Source organism: Rousettus aegyptiacus, unplaced genomic scaffold (assembly GCF_014176215.1).
Source record: "Rousettus aegyptiacus isolate mRouAeg1 unplaced genomic scaffold, mRouAeg1.p scaffold_m13_p_6, whole genome shotgun sequence".
Lineage (NCBI taxonomy): Eukaryota > Metazoa > Chordata > Mammalia > Chiroptera > Pteropodidae > Rousettus > Rousettus aegyptiacus.
This window is the reverse complement of record NW_023416309.1, coordinates 88,972,772-88,996,921: the sequence shown is the minus strand read 5'-3', so window position 1 is coordinate 88,996,921 and position 24,150 is coordinate 88,972,772. Positions and strand designations below refer to the sequence as shown.

General features: G+C 36.0%; 1 protein-coding gene across 3 annotated transcripts in view; it reads right to left on the bottom strand.

The window, feature by feature from the left end:
- Positions 1–24,150, bottom strand: part of RNF43 (ring finger protein 43) — a 60,437-nt gene that overhangs the window by 31,716 nt on the left and 4,571 nt on the right. The gene's annotated exons all lie outside the window — the stretch shown is intronic.

The following is a 24,150-nucleotide window of genomic DNA, read 5'->3' as shown; positions in this document are numbered from 1 at the left end:
TCAAAAGCATTGGTTTTATTCTCACGTCATATTATTTGTTCTGTAGCGCAGCTAATAGTTTTTCCAAAAGCATGTTCCCACCTGCTAGCTGTCACTTGAAAGAGTCAGTAAGCCATTTGCCAGGTGCCTGTAGGTAAACGATCTAGCCTTCAGGCCACTTAAACTCTGCAAGTAGGACAAAACCCCTCACAACTAGGTGCTCACTTTCAGACACTAAAGCCACAGTCACTTCAACACAAGTTGGATGCTCTGGCCATGTGAAGACAGTTGAAGTCTGCGAAAGTCATCATGGCCACAAAGTAAGCAGTATCGTTGAGTAGTGGATCTCAAAATGTGGTCCCAACATGCTGCAGCATCAGTATCACCTGGAAATTTGTTAGAAGTGCAAATGTTCAGGCCTCATCTCTGAGGGTAGGGCCCAGCAAACTGTGTTTTAACAAGACTTCTAAAACTGATTGATGCTCATTAAAATTTGTGAACCAGTGATCTCAAGGAACTGAAAAAATTCTAGGCAGTTTGAAGGAGAACAAGGAAACTGATGAGTGTGGGGAACCAAAATTCAGGACTGATCATTTCCCAAAAGAAAGACTATATTCAGGTAGATGAGCAGGGGCTTCCTCCATTATATCCCAGTGATACTAAACCTGTAAATGACCTCAGAATTAACCAGGGCACTAAAATGAGTGGATCAGATAGCATGCCTCCAAGCTTCCTTGTAAAAACACTTTATAAATTCTGTATTTCTACAATTCTATGTAAATGTAACACATTCTTTCAAAACAACCACTCTTCTGTTTACCATGAACATACAACAATGCTGAGCAGATGGTAAAGAAAGTTGCTTTTGTTTGCTTTAGTGCCTGTTTTCTTCTAAAGAATTTAATTTCTTTAATGATTAAGCTACTTTTTTTCTATGAGGTTGGGGAAGGTATTAGCTGTCCTAGGTGAAAGAAAGGACATAAACGCTCATCCTTAACAGATCAGTAAATCAGAAGCAGAGTACATGATGGATGGAGAGCAAGGTTGCACAGTCTCAAGCCTTATCTTTTATTTTATCCATGCTCCTCCGAAGCTACATTCAGAATCAGCAAAGAAAACTTGGATGGTAGAAGAGAGGCAAACCCCAGATCCAAAAGGGAAGGAAAAGGTGATCCAGAAAGTTGAGCAAAATGGAAAACGAAACAAAGAAAATAAGAGGCATGCAATCAGCTTTCTAACTGATAAGTTATGAGGGCCCCAATCAAGTTAATTATACAGCAGGTCCTCGAATAACATCATTTCATTCAACATTGTTTCCTTATAATATTGACGAGGAAAAAAAAAACTGATTCCTGGCTTGGGCCACTGTCTGTGTATAGTTTACTTGCTCTCCCCATGTCTGTGTGGGTTTTTGCTGAGGACTCGTTTCCTCCTAAAGAAGTGCATGTGAGTGAGTATTTGTGTGTGTGTGTGTGTGTGTGTGTGTGTGTGTGTGTGTGTGTGTGTGTGAGAGAGATGGAAGGGCGTCCTGTCCAGAATGAGTTCCCACCTTGAGCCCTGAGCTTCCAAGATTGTCTCTGGCCACACTCAACTTTGAACTGGAATAAGTGGATTGGAAAATAATCATCATACTTGTTTTTATTAATCTTTCTTGAATGTATGTATAGTTCACATTTATTTACATGTTTAATATCAGAAGTGTTTCGGGTCTTTATTTAGAAGTTTGGCGATTTTTTTGTGACCAGAAATATGCTATAGAAACTTAACTCTTGTTTATATTACTGTGATAAAATTGGTTTTGTTAAACATCATTTAGCTCAAAGTCTGTTTCAAGAACCTTATCAATGACGTTAAGTGAGGGCTTACTTTTTTTCTATGAGGTTGGTATACAGTACTGCCCTCCCACCATTTTTTGGAGGAAGAATATCTTAGCGCTTTATCATTTTTCTTCAGTTAAAGTAAGGGGAACTAGGGTTAGCGTATTGTTTGTAGAGGAAAGGAGTCTAGGTGCTTCACACTTGGGATTCTGGTGTAAGGAACAAAACCTGGGTCTTGGATGCTCACCTTGAACATGGTGAGTATAAGATTTTATTTCATTTATTTAAAAGCTATGACCTAACCTAAATTTCACCCCTGTGCAATGTGGAACAAACTGCCTGAACAAGAGCAGCCTTAAACTAATCTGAACATCTTTAAAAATATTCATCAACAAAGGGTCTTCTGCAATTAAGATGTTTAGAATAAGTTGTGCTTGGTTTTCCCACACCATCTTTTGGAACCAGATACCAAATGGGGAAGGTATGTCTCCTAACTCTACCTCTGCAAAATTCAACTCAGAAAAATTCATAAAGTGGCTTAATGGTTTCATTTTCTAAGTGCCGAGGACACTCGATATGTGCCTAGCCAAATTAGAAATTTAATGAAAAGAGCAAAAGAAAATAGATGAGAAACCTGAAGGAAAAGAAGCTAATTTTAAAATGTACTGAAAAAATTTCCTGTCACAGAATTGGAAAGGAATTTTGCTGATTGCCTTTGTCCACATTGCTGTTTTTTGTTCCTTATTATGAACTCTGGTACAAGCTCATTACATACGTTATTTAGCATTTATTGTGAACACTCATGGTGGTAGTTATCTTTAGTATATATCTAGTATTATCTAAAGGTCTCAATTAGTAAGCACCTTGCGGGTAGTGATGTTTATTTTATGTTCCTTTGGGTCCTCTCCCGTGCCCAGCCTTGTGCCTTGCTCTTAGGGTCTAGCAATTTTGAATAACTGTAAAGCTAATTAGAGACATTGGGTACACTGAGGACCAAACTTAGAATCAATTTGGAGTAAAAGGGCAAACTAAAAAGGTGAATGGTGAGGTTGCAAACCTTTCAGAACATGAATGTGGGTAGGAAAACTGAGTTAAAAAATGAAATTCCCGATCCCAGATGATAATTCTTTCTCCAGTATTTTTTTCTGATCAAGATTATTATTTTTTTTCCAGCATCAGCCAGATACAGAACAAAAGGAAATTAATGATTTCATTATTGCTCCAGTGCTGAAAGTTTAAAATCAGTCATTCGGAGCAGGTTCCATTGTATGTCCCTGCATGTTCTGGGCCTTGCTGGCTGTGCACAGAGTACCATGTCTTCAACTGCCACAGTGGAGGCCAATGCTGGACGCCTAGCTTCTAAGCGAGAGAGATGAAAGGCTTCTAATGTAATAACTGACGGCCTCTCAGTGCCGTTTGAACTGTTTACAGACTGAGTTAACGATTACAGGCAATGTGTATCTTGGCCAGGTGCCCGAATTTCTTACCCACCCGCCAGATATTATCAAAGAGCCCTTCCATGCCTGGCTGGAGTCCTTCCAAAGCACCTCACAGAGATGCCGACACAAAAGGAGTGTTCAGAATGTGCTCTCTCTCCTGAGGCCAGAGCAAGAAATTTAGAGTGTCAGGCATGAATTAGGTACTGAGGGGGCTGCGCTTCCAGGGCTGCTCAGGACTGGGGAAAGGGTCAAGGTCAGCACTGGGGCCAGGAGAAACAGATTCCTTTCTAAGCAGTTTGAGAGGTGTAGGTGAGAGTCTTCACAGCTGACAGCTAGAGGACGATGGGGTTAGGGAAACAAGACCTTTGAGATGAAACAGAAATTGGCATTACCACATGATGCAGAAGCCCCTGTAATGGCAGACCTGTAAGGCTAGATTTGCTATTTGGGGGTAGCAGAGGAGGGAGGAAAATATATTGTTTTTCTGAGAGTAATGCACAATTTGAAGGAGAACATCACCTCAAGACTAAAATAAAAGACTTTAAAAATGATAGTAAATAAAGTTAGGGGGAGCTAAGAGGACACCTCTTTATTGGGATGAGTCCCAAGAGACTGAATGGCATGGGTTTGAACAATATCAGCTAGCTTACAACGGAAATACAGATAACACCAAAAATGCCAGAAAAGCTTTCTGGGGGCAGCAAATATTTAAAGAGCACTCAGGCCAGGGAAAATTGAGTCTGGTTATTTTTTAATGATATGCTAATTTATGGCCTACAAAGGAAGACAGAAGTTTTTTAGTATTTATTAGGTACCACTGGCCCCTGAATACACTTGGAAGTGGAATAAATGGCAGCTCCTACAAGCAAGACCTATACATCTACAGTCAATATACAAAATACTTCTACATTCACTCTAAAACTATTATCATTACTATCACTCTCTCAAAGGGGAACACCTGTCTTCTCAACCTAAGGAGGAGCTAAATGGCTTATTTCCATACATGGCCTGATGGTGAGGGAATAGATATCATATAGCTTATTATATAACTTATTACAAAAGGCTTTCACAAGAAACTTTAGGGACACTGGCTTTAATTCATGTCTTTTATCCATATATGAATACAATCATCATTACATTGTTTCTCTGAATTTCCTTTGCAGCATCAATTGGATATGGTTGTTTTATTCTCCTGTCCCAACTTGCTGGGTAATGTTGCTATTATGGAGCAGCTGATGACCCACCCTGTGTAGTGGGGGATAGGCCTTCATGTTAAAAGACTATTCAGACTACCTACCTTGAGGTGGAGATGAACCTGATGTCACTATTTTGATGACGGTGTAGGTCAGGAAAATTGATTTGGTTTTTGAGATTCTTTGTAACATTTTATATTTCTACAACAGACTACAACCTAAGTGTATTTACTTGCACACGCCTTGAACAGAAACACAATTGGATACTGTTAAGTTGCTTCAGAGAGGCACTTCCAATATTCTCTTGACTCCTATCTACTACTGATACCCTTATCCTGGGAAAAGATTAGAGTTCAGTTTGATTCTTAGAATACAATCAAAATCTTGGATGCACTGAAATTATGAAGGAATATGAGTTGGTGGTAAGCTTGAGAGGTAAAACCACAAAAGTAAATCCTATCAAGTTGATGGTGAATTTTATTAAGAAATTCCAGATAATTCCTTAGCATTTGGCCCCATACTCTTCTAGAAAATAGCCTCAAAGAGGGAAGAGAACATGTCTCCAGCCTCTCTATATAAGGGGTTATCAACAGCTTGATATTAAGAGAGAATGAAGAAAAGTAATGCACTAGACTTTGTACACACGGAGAGAAATAATTTAGAAAGTTATTAAGAAAACGGAAGAAATCAAGTGAGTAAGAACTTAGAGGGTAATATTATTGGTTTTGAAGTATGCAGAAACAAGAGAGTTCAACAATCCTCCTCACATAGCGTGCATACGAGTACGCCTGCAGTACTTACTATCCACTGCTTAGAGCCCTTACTTTGTACAAGAGATTAATACGTGAGAAGTTCAGAGCAGGCCAACAAAAGGAGAGAAGGAATTGAGATGATTCACAGGGAAAAGCAAGGATCTGATCACCTAGATGAATACTTTAGAGGATAACAACAGGAAGGCGACAACGGTTACCTCTCCAGTAACCAGACTAGTCCAGATGCATTGGCTCCCTTTCATCCTCCCAACTACTGTCACCTTCAGGGTTGTGAAAAATCTATGGCGGCACAATGGTTTGGCTATTTTGTAGATACTCCACCTTATCTAGAGATCTGAAATGCTACCCACAGGGTTCTCCAAAGTAGAGCATGGGGCTGTGCAGGCAAATATATCAAGAGGAAAACAAAGTTTCTTATCAGTTTTCTATATAATAAGTTTACTTAGACAGACTGACAGTATATGGAAAACAGAAAAAATCACTAATTTCCTTCTTCATGCGATTACTACTATAACGTCTCTGCCTTCACGACCTAATGAAACTAGCAAATATTAAATAGGATCTGAAATTCCTTTGGGGAAAAATATAAGGTAATGGCTCTAAGGCAGCCAAATGGTCTGCCATAGCAGGACCTACCTATCCAAAGTTTATGGAGAAGGTTTTATTAATATGAGGCAATATAATGTGATGGTAAGTTCCTTAGCTGTACACAGAAACATGACTCAATTATTTTAGAAGTCTGGATCCATGGTAAGATATATCCAAACCTACCATCATAGCAGTTGTTATGAAGTTATTTCTTTTTCATGAGAGATAGTCACAATTCCCTGATAAGTAAATCTATGATGGCAGTGAAATCAGAAAGCTGCAAAACACAAAAATCTGAGTGACATTCTTTTGGAAGGAAGACCATGTAGCTTAGAAATCAAGTGTTAAACAAACTTAAAAAAAAAAAAAAGTAAAGTAAAGAAAAAAACAAAGAAAAAAGGAGTAGACTGGTTCTGTAGCTTGAGAAAGAAGAGAAGTGTGGTTTCTTTAGCTAAAAATTTTCTAGATGGTGCAGGAACAGCTGCTTAGAAACTACTTTCTAAACAAACTGCAAAGAGATGACTCTAAACATTTCACCAACATATTACAATAAAATCCTCTAGGAAGCTGCCTTACCATTAAGGAAAGAGAAAACCACAAATACTGTGATTTCAGTTCTCTTTCATTTTCTGTATTTTGTAATTTTCTTTAAAATTCAAACTTTCATTTGATAGGGAGGGAAAAAAAGGATCTTTTTCTGATGGGAAGACACAGCTGTTGGCATGTACCCTGGCATGCAGTTGCCTGTTAATACAGCCTTTAGGAAACTGTGTCCAGAGGAAAAATAGCATCAGCACACTGCTTCAGCAAAATGACGGTTATTTAATGACATTTATTCAACACATACAGTGAACCTGGTGCCATATACGGCATAGAAGGGGACAGGCCTGGTTATCGAAATTCCATCCTAAATAAGACCTACATAATTTGGAAATACAAAAATTATAAATTTTCATGGTGAGAAGAGACATTTAATTTGACAGTGGGTGCAGATTTTTTAACGAAACCAAAATAAAAATGAGAGGAAAGAAACATAAGGACCATTATGTGGGTTAAAATTCTTAAGGAGAGAGAGAGCCAACATGACTGATGAGAGGAGGAGCAGAACTTAAAGGGAAAGAGAAGAAACTCAGCTCCATAATGCTATATTTGAGACAAGGCTGAAACAGTGAGAAAGACATCAGTTTGTAAAGAGACCAGACTTGATTATTTTCTGTTAAGTGAAATTCGATAAAATTATGAATGGAAGAGGAAAAAGAATGAGGTGGGGGTGGAGGCCTGGCCCTAAGCTTATCCATTTAGTACGTGACCATTTCCTTGACAGGTGAAATTTCGAAGGCCAGATAATTAATTTGGCTTCAGGGTCTCCAAAGACAGCTATTTTCAGAGACTAATTCAAGATTTGCTTAGAGGAAGTAGTTTTCCCTAAAGATTTGAAAATAAGTATTTAAAATATATACATATATTCTATATTCCATATTTGTGTTCTATACAATATGAATAATATATACTTTATTTATAGGTACATATTATTTATAAGTATATATATTATTTATTCTAATCAAAACATTCATTTGTAATCCTTTATGTGTGTATATATATACACAAACACATATAACCATAGTAGTTTCAGGCTGGTTGCTTTTACATAAAGCTAAACATGATGTTAATTTTAAATAATTTTCTGTGAGTGGTTGGCATGATATGCACCATCCCCATCTTCAATTTCCTGTATAATCTGTTGAGTTCCTTTGGTTCTGATGAGAATTTTCAAATTTTTTCTTACTTTACACATGTATGTGGTGAAAGTTAAGTTTAGAAATAAAAAATCTATGAGTGTAGAGACACATAAATTGGGGTGGGGACTGAAAGAACTCAATTGAAAAACTATCAGGGAAAATATGTGTGTAAGGAAATTTTATTGTAGGATAACCATTTAAAATCTAAAACAAATAAACAATTCATCAACTAGGGTTATGAAGAATGTGCCCTTCATAGCAACTCCACAAACTCAAAAGGAAAGACCATCAGCATTAAGAAAAAATTGAGTGATAATTCTTGCTTCTCAAATACAGCTGCCAATCAGGGAATAGGATATTCTGATTAGCACCAGTCCTTGAATATAGAAGGTGCAAAATAAAAGTTCGTGATTTATTTAGCTTTCCAAAGACCAACAGGAAGTCCTTTTAAAAATTCAATTTATATTACTGAAACCTTTTCTGAAATTTATTGATACACTTTCCTGCCTAAACACATTATACTGAACATAATTTAGCCTTTATTTGGAGTTTCTGGTCTCTTATAACACTATAAGAATATCATTTTGGTCATTTTTTGCATGAAATAACATATTCTGGAGTATAGGAGATTGGGCTGAACTTAGAGTATCCCTAGGAAGTTCTTGTATTATATCTGGAAGTTCTTATGTTGTTTGTTTTCAGATTCTTTAAAACTGCTGCTTTTATCTTTAACTCATAAGCACAGTACAGAAAAAAATCCCAGTTAATTTGGTAGTTATCCTATTTAATAAAGATTTCCTATACAACCCTAGTTCTAAGGTAAGGAATAGAATTGGAAACTCAAACAATCAGGTATTAAAATCACTTTGCCCCCAAGATTGCCAAATTTGAAAAACAAGGTATCCAAAAACAAAAACCTAAACTATTTAAACACATTTTCAGACACTCCACCCATAAAAATGGAGGCTGGCAGCCTTTCACTCTAAACACCCTATTGCTTAGGATCTCGAGACTTTGTCCAACAACCTCAATAAATGTATAAAGATATCAAGAGGCAAAGGTCAAAAAAGGAACCGTGAACATCAAACAAGGCCGCTGGAAGTGACCCAAAATATCACATGCTGGGCTTTCCTTTTTAATGATAATAACAGTGATACTGAGTGTTTATCCATGCTTTTATTTCAAAGAGCTTCAAATGCTTTGCAGACATCTCTAACTAATCTTCATTAGGCCTTGGGAAGAAAACAGTTTTCCCCAAATACCTTCAGAGGGGAAAGACACTTGTCTCTCTCCATCTTCCCCATACACCCTGTCTCCTGACTCCCACTATGGTGTGTCTCACTGTGATTGAAATAGATTATAATACCATGCAAGTGTTGAAAGGATAATAATGGTAATTGAGTTTGTTTCTAAAAGAGTTATAAGCCATGTGTGTTTAATCATAACAGGGAACAGGTAAGTAGGAAAGATGAGAAAACCCATAATTACCTTTATCCCATTATTTACCTCTTGGGGAGAGACTTCAAATTGGTAAAGTTACAGTATGGAAAACAGATTTTCCATACTGCAGAATATTAGTCTCTGAGGTGGCTCAAAGGATGATCTTTACCTGAAAATGATTTCTGGGCCACAAATATTTGATTGGTACAATAACTGAAACTGCTTATTCTCATTGTGATCTAATACTTCTCAGATGGGAAACTGGGAGTCTCAGGGACTTGTGGGATAATTTCCAAGTAGGCTACAGAACCTTATCTGCTGAGCTTCAAAGAACTACATGTTGGGACCAGCACAGTACAAGTATAATGAACTGGGTAAATTAGTTCCCTTCAGGATCCTGAACTCCTTCCCTTCTGAACCTCAGAAAATAGCTGCAAAGGTAGACAGGAAGCAGAAGTTTCGGCTTTCTGAGAAATTGTTTTAGGGAAGGAGCAATGAAAAAGAATACTACAAAATTTCGAACAGGGAAAATGTAAGAGTGATTGATTAATTAGGATCCCTCTGACTCTGAGAAGTAAAAACTTAGAAAATAGCTGCTTTGTGTTGTGTTAGTGATTACCTCAGTGATCACGGAAGGAAGCTAATGGGTTTACCGGTGTAGAACAGCCACATGTACAAAGATCCTGGGAGGGCAGGTGATTCACCACAGCACAAGCAAGGCGGTAACAGAACTCGAGTTCCCACCCTAGAACCTATACACTATTAGTCATTCTCTAAGCCACCAAAGCTACCGTTTACCACATTATTGTAACATTTAATCGGCCCTTTGGCCCACAAAATTTTGAATCTAAAGCTTTATCTTTTTAACTACAAAAAAATATATACAAATAGTTTTGCCTAGTTATTTTAGGATAATGCCAACTTGAATTCGAATGAGTTAACTGAACCCAAATCAATAACCCTCAAACTTAATATTTCTTACAGTAATTAGGTGAATGAGAAAGAGCTCAAGTTTAATCATCATTGATAATAAAACTTTACATTGGCAATTTTCAAGAACAATTTTCATATATTATTTCATTTATGTAGGCAGACTATTTATTACTATTATTCCCATTTTATTCATGAGGACACAGGCTCAAAGAGGTTAAGTAACTTTCTTTAAGGTCATAAAGTCAAGAAGAGTCAGAGCTGACATTAAAACACAAGACTACGGAGAGCTTTTTTCACTGTAAGATGTTGTAACTCATTTTAGAACGCCCTTTAATGCCTTATTATCATATTATATCATTATATGTGGATACTGTGCAAAGAGCACTACTTGGTGGGTATATTATCTTCAATTATCTGATTGGTGATAGAAATTATGTTCTTAGGCCAGAAGGCCTCCAGTTATACATAAAGTTAGAAGATAATGAAGTAACTCTACTCTAAGGGAACTCAAGAAATGCTGATAAGTCAAAAGAAGGAAAGTCCTCATCAAGGAAGTTAGACTGCCTCAGAAACAGCTGCCTAATCATAGAGCATTCAACTGGTGGCCAATAGGGTAACTTAAACATTTCTGGGGAAAGGAAAAAGCAGCAAAAACAATGGTAGCTTCTCACTCTTGAAAATGCTTCATGGTGTTCTGATTCTGGAGATATGTTCCTGGTCTTTTACTCTCCTTCATGTTTACTGGATGCATAATTGCGCAAGACAAATTCCAAATAATAAATTACCAAATGATTCATCATCATTAATAGATCCTCACAAAAATCTTGAAAATCAAGTTTACATCTTCATTTGATCAAGCAGTAAAATAATCGATGAATGCAATGCAAAAGACTACCTTTGAAGTCAGTGGGAGAACTTGTACTAGTCCTCCTGAAATTGTAACAGCCAAGTTTTGGGGTGTGTGCACCCACTGCTTGGTTTCTGGGTAGAGTTTGGCTACAGGAGAAAATCAGATCTTCTGGCAACACTTACGAGGCAGGTGCAGTTATAAAGAACTTGACTTTTGATTCCATTGTCTGTCAGGACAGGTGGTTTGGTGGAAGTATGGAATCCTGCCAGGCAGGCTCCAACTCAAACTTCCCTTTAGAAACAAAACAATAAAAATGGTAACAAAATGCCAAATCCTGTTCCATACCTTGAAGATTGATATTGCTTGAAAAACTAGGGCATTTTATATAATAACCCTAATTTGATACAAGTACACATCAACTCAGGAGAAATAAGATGATTATAAAAATGAAAAATTAATTGCAGGTTGGGCTCTTTCTTCCCTTATAGTTCAATTACTTATTCTCCTATATAAACTAAAGGGACACTTACATTTCAGTGAAATGTATACACACATTCTTAGTATAAAAACAAAAACAAAAACTGTAATCTAATACCTGCATAGGAGTAACACAGGCAAGTTAGCACTGCTGAGTGGAATAAAAATTTTGGCAAATCCTGCCTATCCCACATAGCCTGACTTACCTTCCTAGTACAAACTACTGCAGTTAAGTTTTTGTGAGAACTGGTCAGTTGATGATTCCATCAAAGAGACTGTCTTTCTCTAAAAAATTTTTTACCATGTTAGTTCTGAACAGAGTAAAAATATAAAGGATTGTTTCTGGTGGCCCAGACAACCGACATTTTTACCAGGTTTGTCTGCAGGACAAGCCTTTATGATTGATGACGTAGGCTCCTAACCACCACAAGGAGGCTGGGAGGAAGAGTACTCAAAGAATCTTTGTGGGGCCACAGTAACTGCTGCTATTGGAAACTGTGAACATTTTTGGTGTTCTTAAAATTCTATTTCCAACCACTACTTTGTGGTTGCGATGAAGGGATAGGAAGAGATTGGAAATCTTCTAGAGCAAATATTCTCTTCTGTTCATAATCACAGAGCCAAGATTAAAATAACAAGAATGTACTTTGCCTGGGGCATAATTCTCCCTAAATGTGTCTTATCCATCACTTTATTTTTCCTAATTCTTATTTTTGTTGTTAATTTGCTCTAGGTAGGAAAGTTAGATAATCTATAAACGGGTTCCAGAAAAGCTTGGAAAACTTCATGGATTCAGAGAATATTTAAGAAGGAGTCATAATCTCTGAGGACAATGCCCTATAAACGCCCCGAAGTGCAAGGATAAAAATATTAAATGAATCGCTGTTCTTACAAAGAAAATAATTTCTGAAAGTTACAGTCTTAATTCTCCCTAAATGACAAATGGTCTATTCAGGCCCCAGAGATGAAGCTGTGAGGCTAGTACTTAAAGTGGTTGTACTTCTTTATGCCTGACTCAAACAGTTGAAATCCAAAAGTAAGTTCCTCCTTCATTTACCTGCCAAGACCTAAATTCAGGCCCTCAGGGTGCTGAGGTTTTCCTTTGTGGGAGAAAATGACATCATAGACACCTCAGTGACAGTAGGGAATGCAGGGAATGTGGCTCCCAACATTGGTGATATCATCAACTGCCCTGGGAGAAACTTGAAATTCCCAAGAGTTGAAGTACTGATGGTTTAAAGAGGTGGGTGTTTTTGTTGTTGTTTCAAGTTTATCAATGGATTTTGATGTTTCCCAATGCCAGGTTTTAAAAGGGCAGGTGAGGAAGGGTACCTCTTCCAGTAAGAACCTCAAGAACCAAACATAACAGAAGTTAAGTCCAGACAGAGCTACGCAATTTATTTGTATCTTACTGGGTCATATCCAACCAAGGAAGAATAGAATTCTATTAGGCTCTCTTCTAGCTCCTAGGTGAGTATATTCTTTAGGGGACTTGCTAATGTTGCAAGTTTGCATTCAAAATAAATTCTAGGCACTCACATAATCCCCCAGTCTCCTCCAAACTTTCTTTGATGTCCAATAATTAAGGACAAGAATCTTTGATTATAAAACAATTTCTTTGACTGGAAGAAAATTCTTTGCAGGGCGTGAACAGCAGGAGAAAGAAAAGATTTTTCTGAAGTGCAAACTAGTTGGAAACCCCCTGGGGAAAGAATCTGATTCCCAGTCTTTGAGAGGAAAGGGCCTGCCTGTACAAGCTGCCTCCGCTGCAGGCCTCTAAGAAGATGCTTTTGTGTCTACTGTATGGCCCTCAGCGACAGCATTGCAGCGCTTCTCTTTTTTGCCGGCGGAAGTTTTCCAGCTCTGGGGGATACACAATGCAGAAAATCACAGTTTAATAACAGGGTGTAGTTGCTAATCAGATGGCCCCGTTTCCAGATGCCTCTAGACGCTTACATACTAGAGCTCTATCCCCCAGCCCCATACATCTACCAGCTGTTCTGAAATCTTATTTCCAGTGTAATTATTCAGCTTATCTCTAATAATTCAACTTCACAAAGTATTTTAGGATCAGACACCTCATCCACCTCCTGCTAATATAGCCCAGACTGGCTCTAGGTTATCTCTGGCTTTTCCCAGACTTTCCAAAGATTCAGAGTCACTTAGAATCTGAATGGTAGGTTCGTGATTGAAGTCAGTGTGGTTCAGCCACTAGAACAGCCTTGAGGAAAGATTTAGAAGGGTCCTCAATCCACTACAGATATTTTAAAATCTATAATTTCAGAGAAAAACTCCTTTTCATTTGTGTTAACTGAATATAAAGACAATATAGAACCAGAGTACTAAGAGTACAACTGAGTCTAATGCTTAGTTTTGCTACCAATTTATTTTGTGGCTTTAAGTAATCTGGTCAGATTTTTTTGTACCACTTACCAAACAAATTTTATCTCAGGGAAAAGAAATAATTAAGCAAGTTACATGTCCTTTTAGTATATTGTCTATTTTTAGAATAAGCATAAACTCTAAATGCTTAGACCTAGAAAGGATCTTAAAGGTTATTTAGTTACCCTGCCAACCCTACCTCAACAGAGGAAAGGTTAAGTGACATGCTTTTACTTTTTAAATGGTCATAAGGGACCTACGGACTTTTCATATGCCCAAATCCTAAATTCTAAATAATCTCTAATGATGATAAATATATGTAATGTAATGTATATCATAAAGTATTACTAACTTTCAAGCAGAAAACAACCAAAGTGCCCTTTGATAGGTGACTGGATAAAGATGATGTGATGCATACATACAATGGAATGTTACTCATCCAAAGATGGAATACTGCCATTTACGACAACCTGAATGATCTTGAGATAGTCATGCTAAGTAAAATAAGTCAGAAAAAGTTGAGGATCAAATGATTTCATTTATATGTGGGAGATAAAACTGAAAAGCAGAAATGAACAAGACAAACAAAAACTCATAGATAAAGACAACAGTTTAGTGGGCAGGAGAAAAGGTAAATGAGACTAAAGGGGATCATATAGATGGTGACTGAAGGAGATTTGACTTTGTTTAGTGAACACACAATACAATATACAGATGAGGTATGACTGAACTGTACACTTGAAACCTATATAATTTTATTAACCAATGTCACTCCAATAGATTTAATTAAAAAATGATGAATAGGTATTGAAAGTTACCAAAAAATAGGCTAATAACCTAATGTTGTCACAACAGATATGTACATTCTCCTTGAGTTGGTCTCTATATCACTCGTATTATACTAAAACCAACAAATTTTAAGGAATGGGAATAATACATACTAAAGACTAAAGTCAATAATTTTTAAAAACCTTGCATTAGAAACGAATTTTGCTGAATCACGATGATATTCATACGTTCTTTACCTTCTACATTGTTTTAGAACCTATTTCTTCCTATGCAGTTTGTGGAGAATTAAAATTGAGTAAATGAGATTATCGATTAAAAAAAAAAAGCTCCAAATATGCTGAATTCTGTCTAAAGCTCAATTTTCTGTTTTAATTTTACTACAATTTAACAGGAACTTCTTGGGCACTTTAGAAAGTCGGTTTGCAATTTAAAAAGAAAGCCATGTTGTTTAGTTATTTAGACTTCTAAAGAAAATACTACAGGTAAGTATTATACATACAGTAATATTTATACAAGCAATATTATAACCTATATTTAATTGGTAACAGTGAAAATTAGTGTTGGGTTTGGTTGTCCTCTAGCTCTAAGCTACTTGAAGTTACCTAGGTTAAGATTTTATGTTTTTTGTTTGTTTTTTTCTTCAGTCATAGGAGACACCTTGAGAGAGAATTACCAATCATTTGAATGACTCTTGGGAAAATGAAAATCAGCACTCTAATGCATCTATGCCTGTGCCTCTCGTTTGGCATTCATCACATACTGCCTTCTGTTGTTTCAGCTGTATCTTCTCAGTTGCACTAGGCTAGGGTGTTGTTCTTTGTGTTGCTATAGGACCTGCCACAGAATTTGATACACAGTAGGAGACCCATAATATAAGACACTAAGGAAATTCGGAGCAGCCCCCAGAGTCAGTAAGGTTCTCCACCTAACTTCACAAAGAGCCTCCACTGCTTTAAGGAGATGATCCAGGCCAACAAGCCACCTAGTTTGCTGTGATTCTATGGCAGAATAAATGACACATTATGTATCACGTAAAGTAATGCTGTTGCGCAACATATATTTCTTCACTTGTTTTAAAGTCTGCCTTCTAAGTCGATTAGGGACCAAAGAGGAAAGAGAGTCTACGGCAGTCTATAATATCTTATGTGGAATGTTCAGGGGAAAATCTCTGCCAGCATCTGCTTTTTAATACCCTTTCGATGAACCAAAATTTTAAAATAAATAAATAAGGTTTGCTAAAAATACCAACCAGTAAGATACGGCAGTAGATTGGCAATTCTTTGACTGGCAAACCACTAATCTCTCTGGGTCTAGTTCTTTCTCTGTAAAACGAAATGACTGGATTAGGTGTTTTTCCTAGTTTGAAATCTGATGACTATATTTTACAAATGGAATAGTCTGCCCCTCTGCCTTCCATCCCCAAACTGTATTTTACCATAGGTATTTTACCATAGGTATGGAAAACTGAAAAGGACTTAATTCCAGTATAAGGCCAATAAAGTCCTTCACAAAGTTAGGTTAAAACAAAACAAAACAAAACAAAAACAAACTTGACCACAAGAATCTTAAAGTCAGATAACCAATATGATTTTAAGTAAAAGATATAAAAATGAAAAAACATAAAATCTAAATCATGTAAAAAAATTTTTTATAGTGGGCAAATCACAAGACTAAAAAATGGTTTAGAGGGACATAATGGGAATCATTTTTTAGGAAATAGCAACATTAGTAGGCATAAAATGTAAGGCCTTTGGTATCATCCAAATTATTCTACAGGAAAAACAACAGCAATAGTATTTCTCAATTGTCATATATTTATATATGCACAATAGTATCCTTTTGATATATTAGCATACACGAAATTAACAGGTACATGATAACTGAATATGCTCTTTAAAATTACAGTTGTATTATAGTTGATTTCCATTATAAGGGAAGTATTCCAGATTTTTTTAAAAAACAAACTGGTTTTGAAGATAGTTATGTTACTATCTTAAACAGTTACCACTCTACTTTATATTCAGCAATCAGAATTTCTAAATAATCTAACTTCCTATCTCCATGAAAAATGTGAGCCTTTGTGTTTACAATTAAAAAAAAAAAAAAAAACACCCTAACTTAAATCATTTTGATGTTGGTGTTTCTGAATTTGAAAATTAAACACAAACTCTAGTATATTTTAAAAAGTATCAAAACAAAACAAATATATCCATGAACTGTATGTTTAGAACCCAGGTAAAAATAAAGAGTATGTAAAGTAGCTTATCTGTTCTTTAAAAACAAGCTAATCTGCAATCAATAATAAACCTTAAAAAAAAAAGACACAAAGATTTCCATTATAGCAAGAAGAAACTTAAGGGCTCAAGGAATCCTACCCTAGGGAAAGCAACAGGAGCTTAAAGGATAGAAACCAAAGAGATGGAAAGTAACCAGTTTGTTTTATAGCCTCTGTTCTTTGAATTTAGTAATCAAATAGACACATAGAGCCATAATGGTTCTACTTATAACAAAACAAATTAGTAAAATATTCTTTATTCTTATGAGCCTCAAGTGAAACCACCATAATGAAGAGTTGTAAGCATTTCTTGAATTGATGTGCAGTTTCACTCAATATTTGGAGAACACAGTTCTGGGGTTTTTTTGTTTTGTTTTGTTTTTAAACTACACATAAGCAGATCTTTGTCAGAAACCAGTTTTTATATCTAAGATGATCATAGTTCAGGCCAACCTTCTTATAATTGCATTATAATTGATGTCTGACTTCAAGTAATATATACCAATACTTTTTAAATTAAGTAAACTGACAGTAAATTAGTTTTGAGAATTTGGTTTCATTTATTGAAATAATTGGGATTATTCTAGGATAGCAGCTCTTAATCTGTAGTCCTTAGATCCTTACACATATCTCAGAGACTCTCAACTCACTGGGATTTTATGCAAAATTCTAAATTAAGTACATATTGTCAGTAACTTTCATCGCATTCTCAAAGGGGGCTGTGACACCAAAAGAAGATTAAAAACCACGGTGTTAGGGTATCTCGAAACAGAATTGGGACTCACAAGCTTAAGGACTAAGAAGGCCAAGTCCTTTGGATGGATATATGTTATTATCTTATAATCGCAGATTTAAAGTCAGTACCCCCAAAAAATCTCTCTTGGAAAATCAGGATTTCCTGAAAAGCAGTGGTTGAGCTATCAAACCAAATAAAGGCTGTGGAAAAATGCTGTGTAAAGGAGCGCTTCAAATATATTGATTATAGCCATATTTACAATTTGGAAATAACGATTGAGGAGACACTGTCAGTAAGTCGGAGGGGTAAAGGAATAAAGTACGCTGTGTCGAACCCAGAGCACGCAGAATAACTGACCTCATGCTTATAAATGTGATGAGATAAACAAATCTGTTTCATCCTAAAGTTAAATCCCAGCCATCAGTCAATACCCCACAGCGTTCCTTGTAGTCATTCAATAAATATTTATTGAGCACCTACTATGTCTGAGGCACTGTATAAGTATATTAAGGCACTATTCACAGGAATACAGCTCTGAATTAAAGAGACAAAAAAAATCAGTGCTTTCACAGAACTCAATCTACTGAAGAAAGACAGACAGCTACAGAAATAAAACATTACAGCATGTCACAAGGCAATAAGTTGACAAAGAAAAATCAAGCAGGGAAGGAGAATATGAGTCAAAGGGGAAAAAGAAGAGTCCTTCAGAATAGGATAGTCTAGAAAAGCCTTGTTGAGAAGGCATATTAGACACTTCAGGGCAACATGTGAGAGACTAAGAGGAGGAAATAACTGAGAGTATATGTGGGACTGGCAAGTGGAAAGGCCCTGAGGTGGATGTATGCCTGGTTTAATTGGAGGACACAAAGAAGACAGAGTGGCTGGAGCAGAGTGACGGGGAGAAGAGGTGGGATAGTGGGGGGGTGGGGGGGAACGCCCGCAGGCCAGATCCTGAGGAGCCAAGCAGCTCACTGTAAAGACTCTGGCTTTTACTGTAAAAACAATTCCCAAAAGAACAATGAATGCAGGTCAGAGCATTAGCTCATAGGGCTTTTTGAGACATAAAGTTGGCAAACTGCTTTACCAATAGTTTTTTGACTGAGTTATCACATTGAGCAACATAGGTCCCAATAGGGGATCTCTCAGCCATATTTTAGCTTTTTAGGATTTTCACTCAGTAGAATTGATCCCTGAGAAATCCACATCCTTAGATAACTTAAAATTTGGATTCCTTATCTATCTCCTGCAAAGTTGATTGGGTCCATTCCTGTACAATTTTGTTCTTGGATCATTTACTTGCTTTCTCTTCCCCATTATGTTTCCTTTTTTGTAAAATGGAGTAAATATCATCTGTTCTTATCTGGCTTGCACATATTAGTGAATCATTTTAAGCTTCTTGGAAGAAAATATATAAATTCAATGCAACATCATTATCATACTCTTTTCTAACTATACTCTGATACTGATTCTGGTTCCTGACAGGATATTTATAACAGTACATTGGTCAATTATAACATCTTTTCATCTGCTGTACAATTTGAAGGGAATAAGAAAAAAAAAAAAAGCACAAAAATGTTCCAAAAATACTTTCCAGTGAACAAAATGTAAAGGCTTTTATTAAAAACAAAACAAAACTAGCCATGGGCTTCTGGACTATCTTTAATAGTGTATAAAAAGTAAACTATGGCTAATTATTAGATAAAGAAAATTATAAAATGCATGTGTGTGTGTGTGCGCGCGCACACACACACACACACACACACCCCAAAAGCCAAGGAAGTGCTTATCCTCGGAATCAGCTAAATGAACACTAAACAGCCTGACAGGGACACTAACCAGGGGCATCTCTCATTCATTACCTCCTACTGACCACAGGGATTTACGAATTTGAACTTACAAAATTTTTGCTGGATTTCCACATGGAGTATAAAACTATTATATATGCGAATAATTTTGATGGGCGATTATAAAAGAGTTATCTTTTCACTTGAAAAATTATCATAAAAACATTCTGCAGCTTCCTCCTCTCCTCTGGGTTCCAGACTTCTAACACAAAACCCGAGTCAAGAAGCCCCTGAGCTTGGACCGCAGGAGGCAAGCGCCTCCGACCACTGTGCACACAGAGGAATTACATCTGATGGTGCTCTTCTGACTATGTTCTAAAGTCAGTTATAAATTAATGGGATTATCAGCACCTCCATTAACATAAATAACTGAGAGTTTATTATACCTTAAATATTTATACTTCTTTTAAAAGCTGGCCTCAGAGCAAAATCACAAAATCTTTGAAATCTCTGCTTCCGAGGAAGTCTAACTTGAGTAATGATAGTTATATGCACGCTATTTCAAAGTTTATTATGTCAAACTCCTGTATTATATAATTTACCATAGGCTATTATAAAATGAAGAGAAAGATAATGAAAGTTGTTCCATTAAAAGGGGGATGCTGAGTAAATAAACATTCTACTTTACAAATACCTTTGCAAATGTAACACAAATAAGAGAAATACAAGAAATACAGAGATTATTAGAAGTTACGATATTGTGTATTCTGGATCAGTCTCAGAGAAAAATACTCATCATGTTCATTATTTTCTGTTCTAGAAAAAAAGAAATCATTTATATGAAGCTTATACTGATGTTCTGTTCATCTGTGGCATTGCAGATGTACAGAATTTTAAAGCTGGAAAAACATGGGCTCTAGGGTTCAAATTCCAGCTATGCCACCTACTAGCAATGGTCATGGCCTTGGCAGGTACTAACACTCTGAGCCTCAGTTTCCTTATCTGTAAAATGTAAAAAATAAAAGTACCATACTTCTCTCACGAAGTTATTATAAAGGTTCGATGAGCTAATATATATAAAGTGCATAACACAAGTTGGCTATGCACTATTATATTTCAATCCCTCACTTTTACAGATAGGAATTGTAAAGCCTAGAAAGCTAAAAACCATTTTGTTCCAAATCACCCAACTACTTAGCGGCAGAGTTAGAACTAAAAGTCAATCCCTTGGGTCACAGTTCAGTCACTTTGTCAACTACAGTTTTGCTACATGGCATTAGATTAGCTCTCTAGCTTTGGCCAAAACTTTAAAATAAAGTTTTCTCTCTCTTCCCAAATAATTCGTTTCAGGACGTGACTACAATTAAAGTAAAAATGCAAAGACGGGATAACTAGGTGTTGACTAATAGGTAAATTAAGGGGCAAGCAGAGACATCGAACAAGGAAGAATCTGTCCAGGAGGTGTTCGCTTCTGCTGGCCAAATGCTAAACTACCATAGCTCCCATTGTAGGTCTGAAGCCTCAGGGCAGCATATTCTAATCTTGATCATAACATTACCCTGGAGTCTAAGAAAATCCAGGACAACCAGCTGAGCAGGAAGAGTGTGATAGTTGAAGAATTGGGGACCTCTCTTGCACTACACTAAGATCTTCTTGCTCTTTTGCTTTGAGAAGAAAGAAGATTCATTGAGTTGTTTTGCTGAGTAATAACATTTATGAAAAAGGAACAAGAATCGAGAAAGAAAATAGGACTGTAATCATGTTTAAAAGTGGTAGCGACAACATTACTAGAATAATATAAACAAATATTGATAAGAGACAAGATAGAAAACTGGACAATTTCATAATGCATAAGCTCTAGCACATTTTCCATCTGTGGTATAAACCAGGAGAAAAAGAATATATTCAAATGAAAAACAAAAATAATAAGAAGTTATAATCACTATTATTTAGTCCTTTATCAGTCACTGCCAAATAATTAAGAAATCTGGAAAAGTTTCCTTGAAACAGAAAAATTTTTTGGTCTCCCAAAGAAGCAGACACTTTAAAGACAATGGCAAACATGCACAGGAATGTGAAATGATACGGTAATGCAAAGAAGCAGTTTTTGGCAAAAAAGAAAGGAAAACAATATAATTGGGTGAGGGCTAAGATGAGGAATTTTGAAGAAAAGAGAGGACTTGAGAAATGAAGGAAATACAGCAAAAGCAAAATTTCCTCTTCTATTATGACTTTCTTCTAGTAGAATATTACTATAAAAAGAATATTACAATAAAAAAACTTTGAATGTATCTTGTAGAATGGATACTACTGTTGGTAAAAAGAAACCTAAGCACAAAGAGTGAAGTATAAGAATCAGGACAAAAATTCACCAAGGTGTGATCTATAATGTCCTTGCATATACAGCCATCAGATGAAGTTGAGACAAGCAAAATTATTTGAGACAATTCTATGGTCCATTTTATTATTAAACAAATTGGGGGGGGGTACACTGTCAAGGGATGTCTGTCTCTCTTTAAAAAAAAATTAAAATTGTAATACAAGTGAAATCCAGTTAATTTGATCCTTATAAAATTATACATACCTGAATTAATTGAACTAAATGTCAGATTTTCTTAAACTCTCTGGGAATTCCAGGAACCACACAGGTTATTATTTTTTTAAATTGCTATTTACATACCTTTACACTATGCAAGGCACAGCACCCCCAATTTTACAAAGACCTGACTGCATCTTTGGAGACAATCAAACTTACCAGGTAGCTAAAATAACTCATAGGTAGAATTACGCAAAATTCCTCGAAGCCAACAGAGAAGACCCCTTTATATTTGTAATACTACGGTACAGCTATCCACCAAGAAAGCTGTAGCACCTCAAAACACAACTCGAGGAGATATAAACAGAACTCCAGTTAAATGGAAGGCTTGGTAACCACAGTTGAGTAAATCTGAGTTGTGGCTTAATTTGATAAGGAATGAACGGCATGGATTCTAGAAGTGTAAACCATGTGTCCCGAACACACTAGAGTTCTCTGAAAGAGTTAATCAAATAGTGGGTAAAGAACAGTGATAAAGAACAGTGATGCATATCATTCAAAAGCTTGTGTTTGTTTTTTTAAAAATAATTCTCTTACAAGAACTATTAAGAAAATTTAGTAACTACTGTGGATTAAAAATTGATTAATAGTCAAAAAAAAAAAACCAGAAACAATATTAAAAGTCTCCAGAAATTAATACTAGGCTAGTTAACAAATTTATGAATGACCTAGAAGCTTATGTGGCCAGAAAAGATGAAGACTGAAAACTGACACAAACTATAGTAAAGCCTAAAGGCCTTGCTAAATAATACAGTGAAATTCCCTCTTCACAAAATAAATAAACAATACTTAAGTATACTAATAGGCTCAATGTTAACGGTTAAAAAAAAGAAAAGATTACCAAAATTTACCAGAGTGAGAAAAAGAATAAAGTAAGAGCGGATAAAGACTGACAAAATGATGAATGGCAAAGAGAATGCCAGCTAGTGACTCTTAAATCTCTTTTCCTTTATTAATACACAGAATCTATATGAACAACTTTAATAGGAGACAAAAAATTTAAAATAAAAGAGGACACTACTTTATGCAGTATATAATTAACCCACTGAACATGCTGCCACAGGACATTAATAAAGCACAAAGCTTAGTATGGCTCCCAAAGACCTCAGAGATATCAAAATGTGGTTCTATAGTAAAATAACTTATGGTAAAAAAATAAAATGGAGCACCCTCATGCTTCAGGGTATTAACTAGGCAAAGTTGGGAAAGAAGTTTCCTTTCCAGTTGTTGTATTCAAAATGACTTATGTTTCAACTGTTAAATGCTCCTAATTCCATCGTATAGTTTAAATTAAATGGATAGACTCCTATCCAAAAATTCTTACTCCTGTTTTTCCAGGTACATTTTTTCTAAATAGCAGAGCCTTCCATTTCACCCAATTATTCTTCTACTTCACTTAACCCAGCTTCAAAATATTGCCTAAGAAGAGATCATGAAGAACCACTAAATCATATATGTAAAAATCCACACTTGGAAAAGAGAGTTCTATAATCTGTTAAATTTTCTCACCTTCTTTCTCAACATAAACCAAAATCTAAATTCGTATAATACTTTGGTTCTGCTTATATCACAAAATCAAAATCTGAGGTGAATTATATCTAACATTTTAACTTGTGTCCAAGAGCTAAGCAACACATATTCTTTCATAAAATAAAATTTAATCAATAAGCAACATAATTTTATGGAGTAAGACACTGGAATGCCACATTAAAAAGGTACAGCCCTTTAGGCTCTAGCTTCACCATGGGGGATGAGCAATTCATCTATGAAATGCTATGGCCCCAGCAAGTTCATAAATTCAACACATAAAGAGTAGGCTATGAATTAACACGCAAAATCCACAGCCTGAAAGCCTGAGAAACTGTGTCTGAAAAACTTTGTGAGTTAATAAAAAACAGATGTTAAATTTTAAATTTCTGAAAATAATAAAATTACGTGTAGACAAGACCAAAGTGATTGGGAGGTAAATTTACACCTTGTGTCCATTTTGTAATCCAGTCCTCTCCATTTTGGGCTTAGCATAGGGTGCCACACGTGGTATAAAGCCAGCCGTAGCATTCAAGCTTGACTGAATTTTAAAAGTGACAGTGATCAAATATGCTCCAAGGGCATTCTTGAATTTCAGGGTGCTACTGACCATTAAAATCAACCTCCTTAGTGCTCACTTCAGATTTAAACAGGATATAGAGTACAATCTGCAGGTCAATTAAATACAAGCCCATATATTTCATCTACCAAAATACTGTGTCTAGAATATATCGCTTGCAAAGAAAGTCTTATTATGTGTATCTAAAAAGGCGATGTAATACCAGAGTTAAAAATAAGCAGATGATCTTCTAAAGTATAGGATTATATGTTTC